Source organism: Hyaena hyaena, unplaced genomic scaffold (assembly GCF_003009895.1).
Source record: "Hyaena hyaena isolate Hyena2069 unplaced genomic scaffold, ASM300989v1 scaffold_616, whole genome shotgun sequence".
Taxonomy (NCBI): Eukaryota; Metazoa; Chordata; class Mammalia; order Carnivora; family Hyaenidae; genus Hyaena; species Hyaena hyaena.
Window position 1 is genome coordinate 803,618 of NW_024081247.1, and position 14,649 is coordinate 818,266.

Genomic DNA, 14,649 nt, shown 5'->3' on the forward strand with positions numbered 1-14,649 from the left:
TGATCACTCTTTTTTACTGAAGTATAATTAACATACAATGTAATATTAGTTTCAGGTGAACAACATATTGATTCAGCAGTTCTGTACACTACTCATTGCTTACCATAAATATAGTCACCATCTGTCATCACATAAAGTAATTACAATATTATTGACTATATTCCCTATGCTGTACCTTTCATCTCTGTGACTTATTTATATGTGGGATCTAAAAAACAAAACAAGCAAAGGTAGAAACAAAAACACAAAGCCAGACTCTCAAATACAGAGAACAAACTGGTGGTTGCCAGAGGGGAGGTGGGTGAGGTAATGGGTGAAATTGGTAAAGGGGATTAAGAGGTACAAACTTCCAGTTTTTGAATAAATAAATCATGAAGATGCAATCATTATAATCATTCCTGACAACCATTTTCAAAGTTATTTCAAGAAACAATTAAACAAACGTTGTCAAACAAAGCTCAACCATTAAAAACAGGTAATCTTACTCAACATGCATTTATCAGATATTGACTTTCATTTTAACCTAAGTTCCAAAATTTTAAAAATCCTAGTGTAGAAAATTTATAATATCACATAGTGATAGAAGAAAAGAATAAATTCTGCCTTATGTGTTGCTTTCACAAAGAACATTTATTTCTAATCTTTTATTCTTTACTACATAACTTGTAGGTTATATGTATTATATATTATATGTTGTACAATATATAAATTATGTATAATATAGAGACTATATAGATTATTTGGTGGAAATGTGGAAAGGATTGCCAAGTGGCAAAGAAAATTGGAAAAAGACAGGCATTTTTCCACATCCTTCCCACACATATAGATAATAATTTTGTTTATAAATCTTTTAACTCTATTCCTCTGATTCCTAATTACTTCTCTCTTCCTTTGATGAAACTCTATTGACTTTATATTATGTATGTATTAGATCCAATAGATTAGAGTTAAGATGCATTCAATATTACATCTCATGGTTTTACTAAAGCCAAATACATTTTCAGAAAGATTAGATATCATCTTTCTCTACAAATCAAATTAGAACTGGAAAAGTCAGTTTCCACACATATATTCACAAAGAAATCATATGTAATATTCTGAATTTGACTAAAAGATGAGCCTTTCACCTCTGGTAATTACTTGAGACATAAAGAATGACAAGCAAGTCAAATCAGCTTTTATGTTAAATTATTTCATAGGTCAATATCACGTATTAAGTTACTATTTCACATCAAACATTTTTACATTTTACATTTGCTGACAAAATATAAAGTACTAAGTCATTCATATTCAAGGACTACTTTATGTCTAAAATTTAAAACAGCAAATACTTATAAATTTGAAGCCTCAAAACTCTTTTTTTTAAATTTTTTTTAAATGTTTTATTTGTTTCTAGGAGAGAGAGAGAGAGAGACAGCGTGAGCAGGGGAGGGTCAGAGAGAGAGGGAGTCACAGACTGAAACAGGCTCCAGGCTCTGAGCTGGCAGTCAGCACAGAGCCCGACGCGGGGCTCGAACCCACGAACCATGAGATCATGACCTAAGCGAAAGTCAGACGCTTAACCGACTAAGCCACCCAGGCGCCCCGAAGCCTCAAAACTCTTATAGAAGAAATACTTTAATTAGAAAATACTGTCATTTTAGTATAAGACAGCTTTTGCTCCCTTCATTTTATTTATTTATTTTTTTTGACTGTCAATAACTATTAAATACTTCTGCCTGTTTCTGATAGAGATTTTAAAGAATATAAGAAAATCTTGAAACACAATCTCGGCACTCCAAAAGTTTCCATTTATTTGGAAATATTATTACTAACTTTCTGAAATAGCTAGAGGAGTCTTGATATAAAGAAAACAAAATTGATAGTTTGAACTTAAAACATACCTCATATGCTCTTACTCTCACAACCACCTATGAGGTAGGTAGAATTACTGGCCCTGTTTTGCCAATGTCTTGTAGCTGGGCCACGTAGAACTGGATTTAGCTGGGTAGTCTAGCACCATGCTATTCTCTAGGGAAGTATTATAACCAATGTTCACAGGGTGAAACAAAACTAAGAAAAGAGTTCTTACGACACTTCAATGTGCTATTATGTACAGTAACTCTTTAAAATAAGAATGAAATGTGTAGTATTTCCCAATCATTTGTAAAACTGTAAACCTGATTTTAGCAGAATCAGAGGAAGTGATTACAAAGTCTCTGAGACTATACAATTAGGCTCAAAATCAAATAGATTAAAAGCTTCGATATAAAAAGAAAAAACAAACAGCTAGAGGAAATGTTATTTAAAAATAAGATGAGGAGCACCTGGGTGGCTCAGTCTGTTAAATGTCCGACTTCGGCTCACATGATCTCGCGGTTTGTGAGTTTGAGCCCCACATCAGGCTCTGTGCCGACAGCTCAGAGCCTGAAACCTGCTTCAGATTCTGTGTCTCCCTCTCTCTCTACCCCTCCTCTGCTCATGCTCTGTCTCTCTGTCTCTCAAAAATAAACATTAAAAAAAATTAAAAACAAGTAAGATGAGAAAAGTCTCTGACCATAACACCAAAAAATGCATAAAGTTCTAGTGTTATGAATCCATAAAAATTTAAAACCGTCCAACTATTTAAAAAAAAAAATCCCTCAGATCAGGAAGGAATTATTAAAATGTGGGTAACAAAAAGTTTCTGACTTAAAATACAAATAGAAAAAATTGGTGAGAAAAAAATGAAATATTCAAACAGGAAAAATGAGCAAAGAACTTGGAACTAACAACCCCTAGACACACATACACACTGAGGAAAGAGAGGAAATTAATGTAGAAAAAGTATTTAATCTTCAGTAATTAATATAATAAAACTTTTTTGCAGAAGTTATAATAACTTAAAGTAATAGAAGAATCAATTTATCACATAGCAAAAGGTAATACAGACATGCAAACTGAACAAAGAATGTCTATATTGTAAATGGATATATTACCTGAATCCTATAGGGGAGAGAAAATAATATATGATAAAAATAATATATATTTCTCTTTGATAAAGGAAACCATAATTTTTTAAAAAGGAACCTCTTTTAATCAGGGAACCATATTTAATGAAATAGGAAATGTAAAGAAAAATCACTTTTACCTAGAAATTCTTTTAATTTAGGTGACCATGTTATGAGTCATTTACATTCACTAGTAATTTAAACTAGAGGATGTAGAATATTTGGTATGCACAGAAAGAAACTATTTGTTAACCAAAGTAAGCCTACATTTGAGATTACCTCACTGTTACAGTTAGATCATATGTGCTATGTTTTGTTGTAATTCCATGTAAAAAGATAAGCATCTCTTGTAATTTTTTTTCTTTCTCACTTAGAATGTAAACTTTGTTTTTTAACAATGTTGGTAACATACAGATAATGATGAATGTATAATCACATTAATGTATATTATGAATAATGGTCAATTTCCTGCCAAACTGGTGGGATGAGACCACCAAGTTGGGATTTAGTTGAGTTGGAGGAAAATTTTAAGTGTGGTATTCTTTACACAACTCAGTTTATAGACTAAGATCCAGGCTTTCTACATCAATAGAAGTATATTACTAGTGGAAAAAGTTGTTCTAATGGAACCATAGGTTTCACTTAGGAATGGCAGTAAGATATTTCTTCAGCGCTAATGTTAGTATTACCCTTTCATACCTTCTGCCCATACACATGCACACACATGCGTGCACGCACACACACACACACACACACCAATACAACATTCATAGGTATACATACTAATAAGAGCTTTTCTTTTTAATTTTACACACTCTAGTATCCTCAGCAACAGAGAAACAAATTTCTTTTGAAAAACAATTCTAGTAACTTACCTAAAGTAGAACTGAACCTAGCAATAAGGAACACATTATCTCCATGCAGTTTCTATCTATAATTAATTCATTTATGATGTTTTACTAAGAGAAACTGTAAAAAATATTTTGGAGAATTGTTTGCCTTTTCCCATTGACTTGATTGCTTTTTAAAAGATATCAACAAGCAGGTGCCTTGAAAATTTTCAAATCTTTTGTCTATTAAGGAACCAAATGTTAAGACAACTCAGTTACATTGATTAATGTGGTATTTAGGTATAGAAAATATGACATTCCTACAGTTTTATTTATTGCCTTTATAAGAAAGGCTCTGATATTATCAACTTTTCTGAGGTTATATTTGAATAATGAAGAAACTACACAGTGTTCATTAACCTTCATTTAGAAATTTTAACAATACTCACCGAGATGTTTTGTTTATTCTTCTAGTGCAAGAGTATTCATTCTGCCTGTCATTGTGATGAACTTTGTAGAGTTTAAAGGCTGAATAATCTGAGAGGAATCCTGAGCTTCCCCAAAGGAGATACTTTTAAAATTCTACTGAGAACTGTTACCTAGTGCCGATTTTTCCTCTTTTGCAAAAGAATTATCCATTCATTGACATAGAGCCTCCAGAGTGTATCTGATTTTTATTTATCCAGATTCCCTAAATGATCTTCCCTAAAATGCAACTACTGGATTAATGCAAAGCATATGTTACTAAATAAGAAAGAATTCTAGTTCACATGAGCTACCAAGTTAAAATTTAATAAAAACCGAAAGACTACCTCTTCCTTGAATATGGCCTCCACAAAAGGTCACACGTTTTCCCCCCCACCTCCTATAGGTTTTCCAACACTAAACTGGAAACAGGTAATGTACTGCTGCCACTCACGCCTTCACCCACCATTCACTCAGTTTTCCTCTTCTTAGGTTCTTAACTAGAGCCCACTAAGTCATCTGAAGGAAAGGAAAATATGAGACTAAAACCAAACAGAAAATAAAGAAGAATAGAGTGAAACTTGACAATGAAGCTTTATTTCCCTCTAACTACAGCTTTAAGCTGTTAGTTGAAAAAATTTAATAAAATACTGAGGTTTCCTATTACATGTTTCATTCTACACAGAAATGTACCTTAATAGCTTCCCACTCCATGACTGGCCAATAATTCAACACAAGAGATTTCTTTGTATGGAAATGTATACTTTCCTATACTTTTGAAAAAGAAAATCAAAATGGATGTCACTGTGAGGTGACATTATGCCATGTCATTATGCCATGGGGGAAGAATGTAAGTCTTCTATTCATGATTCCATTTTTGAAAGATTTTAAAATACAAACATTTGGGTTTTTTAAATTACTGTGATTTAGCCAAGATCTCAATACAAGCATTACTTAGTTATATTTTCAAGTAATTATATGATTTTCACTGCTAAATGATTTAAATTGTTAATGTTCAGTATAGAAATCAAAATTCGTCCAGTGGTATAGCTCTTGAGAAATATTAAGTCATGCTGGAAAATTAAGCCTCCCAATAATTTCCTTTCTTATTCTAAAATTATCAGCTAAGAGAAACAGTTTTTGTTTGCTACAAGACATACCAACGATATAAATAAAAATAAATAAATAAAAGCACCCAGTAAGAAATCTGTGCTTAGTGAAATAACAGACAAATAGAGAGCAAATGTGTAACCATCTGGAGAATAAGAAAATCAAAAGTAATAGGCAGCATTCAGAATTTATTACAAAGAAATTATGCCATGAGCTTCTTACTGCAGTTTTCTAGGGAAATGTTCAAATCAGTGGATAAAGAAATACATTATATACAACATATTTGGGCCCTACTGACATAATTTTATACATAGCCTCATGGCATAATACTTGCTAAGTAATCTAAATTAGCTTGGCTATAAATGCTGTTATACTGATTGAAAACTTGCTATCACACCACAAACAGCCAATCATAATAAATGACAGGGTTTGGTGGAATTGTCTAGAGCCAGAGGGATATGATACTGGGTCATCTTTGACAGTGTATTATAAAGTGCAAACAATTAATAAATCTAAAAGCAATTGAGATACCAAACAGAGACAACATAGAGGGAGAAAGGAGAGGAGATGTCATGAAAACTAAATAGGTCAGACCAGCAAAAGTTCATCATCACCTTAAAGAGGGCTAGAAGGTAGGATCCAGAATGGTTCCCATCATCATCACAAGAATAATTTTGACAATTCTACTCCCGTTTGCTACTTCAGAATCTAGATGGAGAAGGAAGAGGAAGAGTAGAAAAAAATAAAATGTTCTTTCCCGCTGTCTAAATCAACCCTTCAGAATGTACCCTGATATCAGCATCTCAGAAATCAAATCCAATTACCAGCTGGCATTTTCCTGCTGCATCATTGGATGCAGAAAGCATTTATTTTTTCTTTGAAGCTACAGTGCTTGACATGTGTTAAATGGCCAAAAAATTTCTTGCATGGAACTGTTGAATTCTGTGTGAGAGAATGTCTCCAGAATCTTAGTTTGAAGTGGCGATGATTAAATTTCTGAGCCTATTTTCTAGAGCTGTGCTGTCCTATACTAAAGACACTACCCATATTAAATTTTAAAATTAAAAATTCCATTCGTTGGCTATACTGGCCATCAAGGATTCAATGACCACACGTAGCTAGTGGCCACTGCATTCTGGAACAGTGCTATCACTGTAGAAAAGTGTTTCAGACAATGCTGTCCTAGAGCATATCAGTAACTTAAGATAATTTTCCATACATATTTTCTAAACTCCATATTCATTCATTCAATCAGAAAATATTCACTGAGTATACATTATATGGTAGGTACTGAAGACACAAAAATAGACAAGACCCTTTTAAACCATGTAGAATCTTTTGTGGAAAGACCATGAATAGTCACAATCCAGTGCCATCACAGAGGGTGAATTAGCATAGAGCATGATTTGAGGCAAAAAGTGATCAAGAAGACTACTGATCAAGGTGAATATTTTTAAAATTAAGCCAGATAGAAGTAGAAATGGAGAGGAGAAGAAAGTATCAAAAAGTATTTAAGAGGCACAAATCGCATGATTTGGTAAGAAACCGGATGTGGTAACAGAAGGAGGAGTCTAGAGGAACTCCCAGGTTTCCAGCATGAGGGAATGAATAGATGGCAATGCCATTATCTTCACTTGGGTCTGTGTAAAGAAGAACTGGGAATTTAGAGGAAAGATGACTATTTTAAGTTTATAAATGGTGCTTTATAATCCTATATGTGTGTCAAGTATTCTTGAGAAGACCTGAGATGAGCTAGAGGCTTTGGTACTATCATTGTGGAGCTGGTAGTTTGATGAGATGACACAACAACAAAGAAAGAAATGCAGACAGTGAGAGCCAAGAAAGTTAATAACGTTATCAATTTCTTAAAAATTTGCACAGAAATCAGAATGAATGGGATCATAGAAACCAAGGGAAAAGAGTTTTAAGAAGGAGCCAGCAACTTAAAGAGCTTCAAAAAGGTACATAATAAGATAAAAACTAAGAGAAAAAAGTCTATTTAATGATTTAATATGGCAATAGGTAATGAATGACCTTAAATAACAGTAGCAAAAGTTAGGTAGCAGGAAGTCCAGGTGTGAAGGAATAGGAAAGAAGAAAAGGCATGAATAGACCACTCTTTCCAGAAAATGTACAGATACAGGATGTAAAGAGCTGTACTTGAATTGATAGGTAGCTACAAAAGGGGATGTTTATTTTGTTTTCTGGTTCTACTGTGGAAGAGGCTTGAGCATTTAGTTTAAAAGTTGCCATGTCCATAGGCTATGCATATAATGGGTTCATCTTAGCTTGTTTGGATTAATTGCAGCTTATCTCCAGAGCTACTGACCCTTGGCCAACACTATGGAATGCATTAACTAAAGATAAATGATGTTTTAGAAACCATGGGTCTGTGAGTTGTTTCAGAGCAGGATATATCAGCCTGCCAGCACTGTTTAGTAATAATAATTGGATTTATAATTACATCTAATTTCAATAGAGCCTGGGGAGGGGAACTTTCAAAGTAAAAGCTGGAAACATAGCTAGAATATATCTACAAGAAGAGTTCATTACAAGAGATCTCCACCATGAGCAGATTTGGGTTTCCTGCAACAGGGATGTTTCAGATGTGCACCAGTAGTGTTTAGAGACCTGTCTGTACAGACTAAGAGCACCTGTATGGCCCAGATGTGGGAGAGTAAAGAAATCTGTGCCTGCAATCTCTGGACACTTTTCCATGCATATCTTCTGTTGTTTCTGTACTATATCTTTTGTCTGTAATAAAGTTGTTCTGAGAGCACAAACTGAGTAAACAGTTCCCTAAGGGGGGGAGGAGGACTCTAAAGGTAATTAACACATAATTAACACTGGCTAGCATAATGTTACTAGCAAAAATACTCAGCTCTTTGTCAGTCTGTCAGAGACTTTGTCACAACTGCGATCTGGGGCCTCAACAATTAGAATTCCTGAGGATAGTTTTCTCTTCAAGAAAATATTTATGAATAAAGTCTTATTTCCACAAAACAGATTTAAAAGAAAAATACTATCCAGTTTGTCTGTGAAACATCTTACTAACCATCAGTGACACCTGAATGACTGATTTTCCATGCAAACTATTTCAATAGTTTATTAAGAGAAGCATTCCACTTTAGGTACTCATACCCTCTTGGTTGTATTCTTCCACTGCCTTTTCAACCATCTCATCATCCCTCCACCTTCATCAAGTGATTTCACATGCCCAGGCACCTATTCCATTTCATTGGCTTGTGCTTACATCCAGGGTTTTTCCAGCATCCTAATGATGGATTAAATCTCCTCAGTTCACACTGAAAAGTCTTTAATTATCTCTGCTCACATAAACATCCAAAAAGTACCCAGGAAAAGAGGCCAGATGGTAATGTTCATAGATACAGACTAAGATGAAACAGAGGGATAGAGTGATGAAAGTAGATTATCAGACAGTTTAATCGAGTGCCAGGGAACATATCTTTTAAATCTCTAAGATGTGGAATTAAATTCCAGATGGGCTCCTTACCAGCGATATGATCTTGAGAAGACTACTTCATGTATGTGAGCATCAATCTCCTCCCATGGCAAATGGTAAAAACAATAATGTCTCAAAGCGTTGTTGTGAGGATTAACATAACATATATATGCAAACTGTTTAGTCCACTGACCAGGATATAAGAAGTGCTTATTAAAGAGCTATGATTTAAATTCAGTGAATGAGAGTCACTAACAAATTTTATATTCATGAATACAATCTTAACCTGTCCAAATCTCTTCATATATCAGTTTTCTAATAGGAGGGTAGAATTAAACTGGCCTAAGTGAATTTCTGTGAACATGAGAGACTGAATATACAGAGGGACAAAAGCCAGACATACATAAAAACAGAATGCTAACCCACAACCTCTACACCAGCCAGCCTAGGAAGCCAAACCACAACCTGTGCAGCAATCAGCCCAGAACACTCAGGACTTTGTCAATTACTGCCAGCTTCCCTAATACCTGCCTGCACTTAACAACTCAGGACCAACCAGAGAAAGCCAGATAAGCCCTTCAAACCAATCACGTAGAATATCCTGCACCTAGTTAGCCCACCTCCAGCTTCCCCATCTCAGCAGCCTCCAGTCTGAGCATACCTAATGTCTTCTCTTTTTTCCCATGAGAAAACATTCCCACTCCCTTGTCTCCCTATGAGTTTCTGCCCTACACAAATGATAGTGGTGACTCCCTTGCTATTGTAAGCACTGAATAAATACCCTGTTTATTTTCATTGGGTGGTTTTTGTATCCATAGCATTATAAGTGAGGTTAAAAGTTCAGCACCAATTTTGAAATACCATATATTTTTATTAGTGTTATTATTGTGCAGAAAAAAACAGACATCATGATTATTAAGGCTCACCCATGCAACTGTCTGCTTCTGGATGTACTACTTTTCCACCAGGCATATATATAATCCAAAAGCTTGTGATCAGTCCAATTCTCTCCCTTATATCATTACCATAACACAGATTCTTCGAGTACTTCTGAGTATTCCAGCTGCTTAATCTCTCTGCTTTTCCCTTCTTACTGTACATTTTTCTGCCTTCCATTTTGTCTGGATTCCAGTGTCTAGCATTTTAGCAATTCTGTAGTCAATATTCTCATTAACCTTAAGTTTCATATGTCTAGATAAACTCTGGGTAGACAAGTACTATTTTTATTTGTTTTTTCCCAGAAACGCTCCTTTCTTTAAAAAAGGAGGAGGGTTATTTTCTTTTCAGAAACTGTTTGCCCACATTATCCACATGTTTCAGTGGATTGCGGACAACCATAGTAGTCTTAACCCCAACATGGGTGCTCTAGGAACAGTCAGGTGAACCAACTGAGATCCAGGAGACTCATCCCAGGGCAGTTTTAGATTTTCTTGTTATCTACAAGGTTGGGAATTTCTGAGCCCAGAGCTCTTGGCAATCATAGTTCTAGCCTAGTGGAAGTCAGTATGAGAATGAAGTCCATAACCAGAAGGAAAAAGAAAGAGTGTGTGCAGATATCATTCACTGCTATCGGGAAGAGAGAAGAAAGAACAACCTCTGAGGATATAGTGACAAGTTAGTTGACTCTGAGGTTATGTTGAATCTGAGGCAAGAGCAGAAGAGAAAAGGCTGGGTTGTGTATAAGAGCTGTGACAATTACCAACATATGGGACTTCACTCAGGTAAAATCAGTTATGTTCAGACTCTTTGATAGTTCTGAAAATTAGCTGGATATAGTTAATAAAAAAAAAAACCCTTAAGAATGCAATAATAAAATGAGCAGTATGTATTCAGGATAAAGAAATATTCCAATTTAGGGAAGAAATTCACTAGTCTCACATAAATGTTTATAGTATAATTTAACATAAACTAAGAGCTCAGAATCCTTCAGGTTGTGATCCTTCAGGATGGCAATTAGCCATTCATTTGTCTTTGAGTTCTTAACTTTGGTAAGTGGTGTCCTAAAGTCTTTTTGCCACAGTATGACCAAGAAATGACTGGGAGAGGGGCTGGGAGGGAAGGATATCTCTTGGAATGCTGTGTTTGGGTCAAGATGCCCAGACAGATCATGCTATAGTAAGTAGGCCTGGGAGGTGACCAAGTGAATTCACAGATGTTTACTAAGCATTCAAGAATGTCCAGAAAGAAACTAAAAATCCTTTAACTGAAAGTAAGGAGACCCATAGTCTCCTGGATCTGAAGCTTGCTAATTCTCAGACCTTGGCCAAGTCATGTACCAACTGTGTGCCTCATCTTCCTCATCTGCAGAAAGGACATGCTATTGTGAATCATCTTACTTGAGGTGCTGTAGAACAAATAAAATTTCCAGCCTCTGCCCTGAATAGGTTGTGCAGTATTTGGAAAGACACTTGACAGATAAAATATCAAAAAAAGAAAAACAAATAGCAATTCAAAATAATACTACATGAGCCACCACCAGGAGGCCTTACAAGCAAAATAAAAAGGTAGAAATAATTCTTTTAAAACAATAAGAGCCTAGGGATGCAGTTCTAGACAATGTGAAGTACAGCTGGGTGGCCAGTGGAGGGAGACTTTACACCCCTTACCCACGCCACCGGGATTTTTCTCAAACTCGCCGAGCGTCAGCCTTACCTCAGCCTCCCGGAAGGGATTAAGGATTGACCCAAATGGGGTGTAACTTGGGGCGCAGGCCTGGATGCTGCCCGTGGGAGCCGTTCCAGCGGCCGGTGGAGTGCGCAGCGGCGACTCACCGACTCCGCGGGTCTTCCTGCGCCGCCCCTGCCCACCCCGCCGCCTCCTCGGCGCCGGCCGAGGCCCTCCGGGTCGGTTACCCGGTGTCCGGGCAACCGCCGGCGGGAGGCGGCCCGCCCCGGATCTCCGGGCGCGCGCTCCCTGGGCCTCCCGGGCGGGTGGTTTCCGCCCCAGACCAGCCCATCTGGGGACTCCGAGCGCCCAGCACCCCCGCCCTCGTGCGGCCACCTCCGTGCACTTTTCCTTTTGTAACCTACACGCCCGACCATACTCCCTTTCCTCTTCACTGCAGAGAGGTGTGGGCGCGGGTTAATGCCTTCCCTACAGTACTTATGGCGAGAATCAAAGGATCACAGACTTCAACTCGAAGATAGGGTTTTGTTTCTTACTCTCCGAAGGCGGTTTCTGGTATCCTCATTATCATTTCTATCAAAGGGAAGCCTTCCCGCGCGTTTCTTTGCCCCTTGGTACAATACAAGAAAGACTAAGTGGTAAGCTCCGTTTGCTTTGGTCGTTGCTTCTAAGGTGACTTTAGTATTGAAAAACCCGAACAAACTATTAGTGACGAAACGGAAACTTTTTTGTGTGTCCAGAGCTTGAGGTGGGAAAGCAATGAATTCAAGCCATTTTGTGTAAGGGTCTATTTCTAATGAAAACCAATTTTTGAAGTACGGTTCATCTAGTAAAGTATAAAATATTTGTTTCCTCTTCAGTGACTATAAGTACTGTGACCTGAAATAGCCTTTAAAGGTCCTAGGGCGTCACCAACCAGCCCTCTTGGATGAAACTATTAGATGATAAACTAAAGATGGTGTAAAACATACCATCAGGATAAGAATTAGTATTCTTACACAGACAAATCATAATTCCAGGCAACACTGGGAACAGGCAAAGGCCTGCCAAGGTCAAGTGATCAAAACCTATTACTTTAAGAGGCAGTTCAATTAATAATCCTTTACAGTGGTGGGAAATCTGCAAGGCCACACCTGGAATAAGATCATTCCAGCCATTGATGTAAAAGAGGAAGCAATAACAAGCAAATTAGAGAGAGGTCTTAATCTTAAATTAATATTTAAGCTCTGCAGAAGCAGAGCTCTTTTCGTAATAAAAAAAAAAAGTAGATTCCAGAATGCACTCTCTACTTTCCCATATCCTTCCATTAATTATTTAAATTTGACATGTTAGCAATACAATGTTAAATCTAAATCAAATGAATCATTTGCATACCATTAAATACATATTCATGAGGGTTCAAAGCATCTATGTGAATATATTAAAACAATACCTAGATTTTTCTCCCAGAACAAAACTTTGCCTACTAGAAACTTCATTCTTGACAATTTCCTCTTGATTAGAACTCATTGATAATTGCTATATACATATTACAATAGAATTCTGAGATGAATCACAAGGACCCTACCTCTTGGTATACATGACCTGCCTAGTCCTTTGGACTTTAAATATGATGGATTTTATTCTTTTCATTAGCTCCCTATATGATACAATTGATTTTAACAAGGGAAACATCTAGGGTGATTTGAACCTAATTGAGTGAACTATTCAAAGGAACTGGCCTTGAGGCACCTGGGTGGCTCAGTCTTAAGTGTTCTACTTCAGCTCCAGTCATGATCTCACTGTTGGTGAGTTCAAGCCTCACGTCAGGCACTGTGCAGACAATTCAGAACCTGGAGCCAGCTTCCAATTCTTTGTCTCCCTTTCTCTCTGCCCTATCCCACTCATGTTCTATCTCTCCGTCTCTCTCTCTCTCTTTATCTCCCTCAAAATAAATAAACATTTAAAATGTTTTTTTAATATGATAAAAATAAAAGGAACTGGCCTCTTCCTGGGGTCAGAGATTTGAAACATCAGAAGGATCTGACAACAGGCATATTCTCAGTTGTCAGCTTTGAAGATTGAGGGACCATGTGGCCAGGAGCTCAGGCAGCCTGTCAGAACTGAGAATGGCCCCTGCTGACAGTCAGCAAGAAAATGGAGACCTCAGTTCTACAACTTCAAGGGACTGCATTCTACCAACAATATGAATAGACTTGCAAGAGGACTGTGCTCCAAATGAGAATGCATCCTGCCAGCACCTTTGATTTGGGCCTGTAAATCCTTGAGCAGGCAATCCAGTCAACCTCTTTTGGGCTTCCGACCTACAGAATTATGAGCTAATAAATGGTTTTACGTTTAGGGTAATTTGAAATAGAAAATTAAATAGAAAACTAAAACACCTATTAACTTTGAATAAATGAAAGTGAGATTTTAAATACACTAGTATCTCAGTAACTCAGGGAAGGATTGTAGCTAAAATTCAAATAAGACAGAAATCAGACCCTATAAAATTAAATCAATACCAGATCAATTATAAACAATAACATAGATAAAGTCATCTTATTACAAATAGAAAAACAGAGTTTCTACAAAATAGAACAAACAGAAACAGCAGATTTTTCTATAACAACAAGGAAATATAAAGACCAGAATGACATCAACAGTACACAGAGAAAATAGATAAAATAAAAATACATTCCTTGCAAAACTATCATTCAAGAATGAAAGCAAAGAAAACTATATTTTGAAGTAGCAAAAGTTTACCATTATCTGCTGACTCATACTGAATGATGTACTTTAGGAAGAAAAAAAATAGTAAAGATGCTGTGAAGATGTATGGTTAAGTCTAAATAGTCTTTAATTGTATGAAAACATGTCAACTATAAACTTGTCCTACATTTGTTCATGGCTTTCTCTTCCTAGTAAGCCTTTATTCAATTAGTCCTTAAGGTCTGTGCATGCAACTGTTTTAATTTATCTCTGACACTATTTGTCCATTTAAAAAGTTAGATTTAACAAGAGAGTGTCTTGGGGCTCCCTTTTTAACTTACATCAGAACTCTTTAGAGCTGCTGTATATTAAATAAATGCATTACCACACCTGCCATAGAGAATTAGCTGAATCCTTCTATTTATTGATAATAATGATGTGTTAAGATGGACCAGCAGGGTCTTCGATAGACAATTGGAACCAGTATTTAATAATA

General features: G+C 36.4%; 1 protein-coding gene across 3 annotated transcripts in view; it reads right to left on the reverse strand.

The window, feature by feature from the left end:
• The window catches only part of CCDC178 (coiled-coil domain containing 178), a 431,956-nt gene extending 420,306 nt beyond the window's left edge, over positions 1 to 11,650 (reverse strand). For all 3 annotated transcript variants that reach the window (XM_039257381.1, XM_039257382.1, XM_039257380.1), the window contains exon 1: positions 11,490 to 11,650. The gene's annotated coding sequence lies outside the window, so the exon portion shown is untranslated. The remainder of the gene's footprint in view (positions 1 to 11,489) is intronic.
• Between the last annotated feature and the right edge of the window lie 2,999 nt (positions 11,651 to 14,649).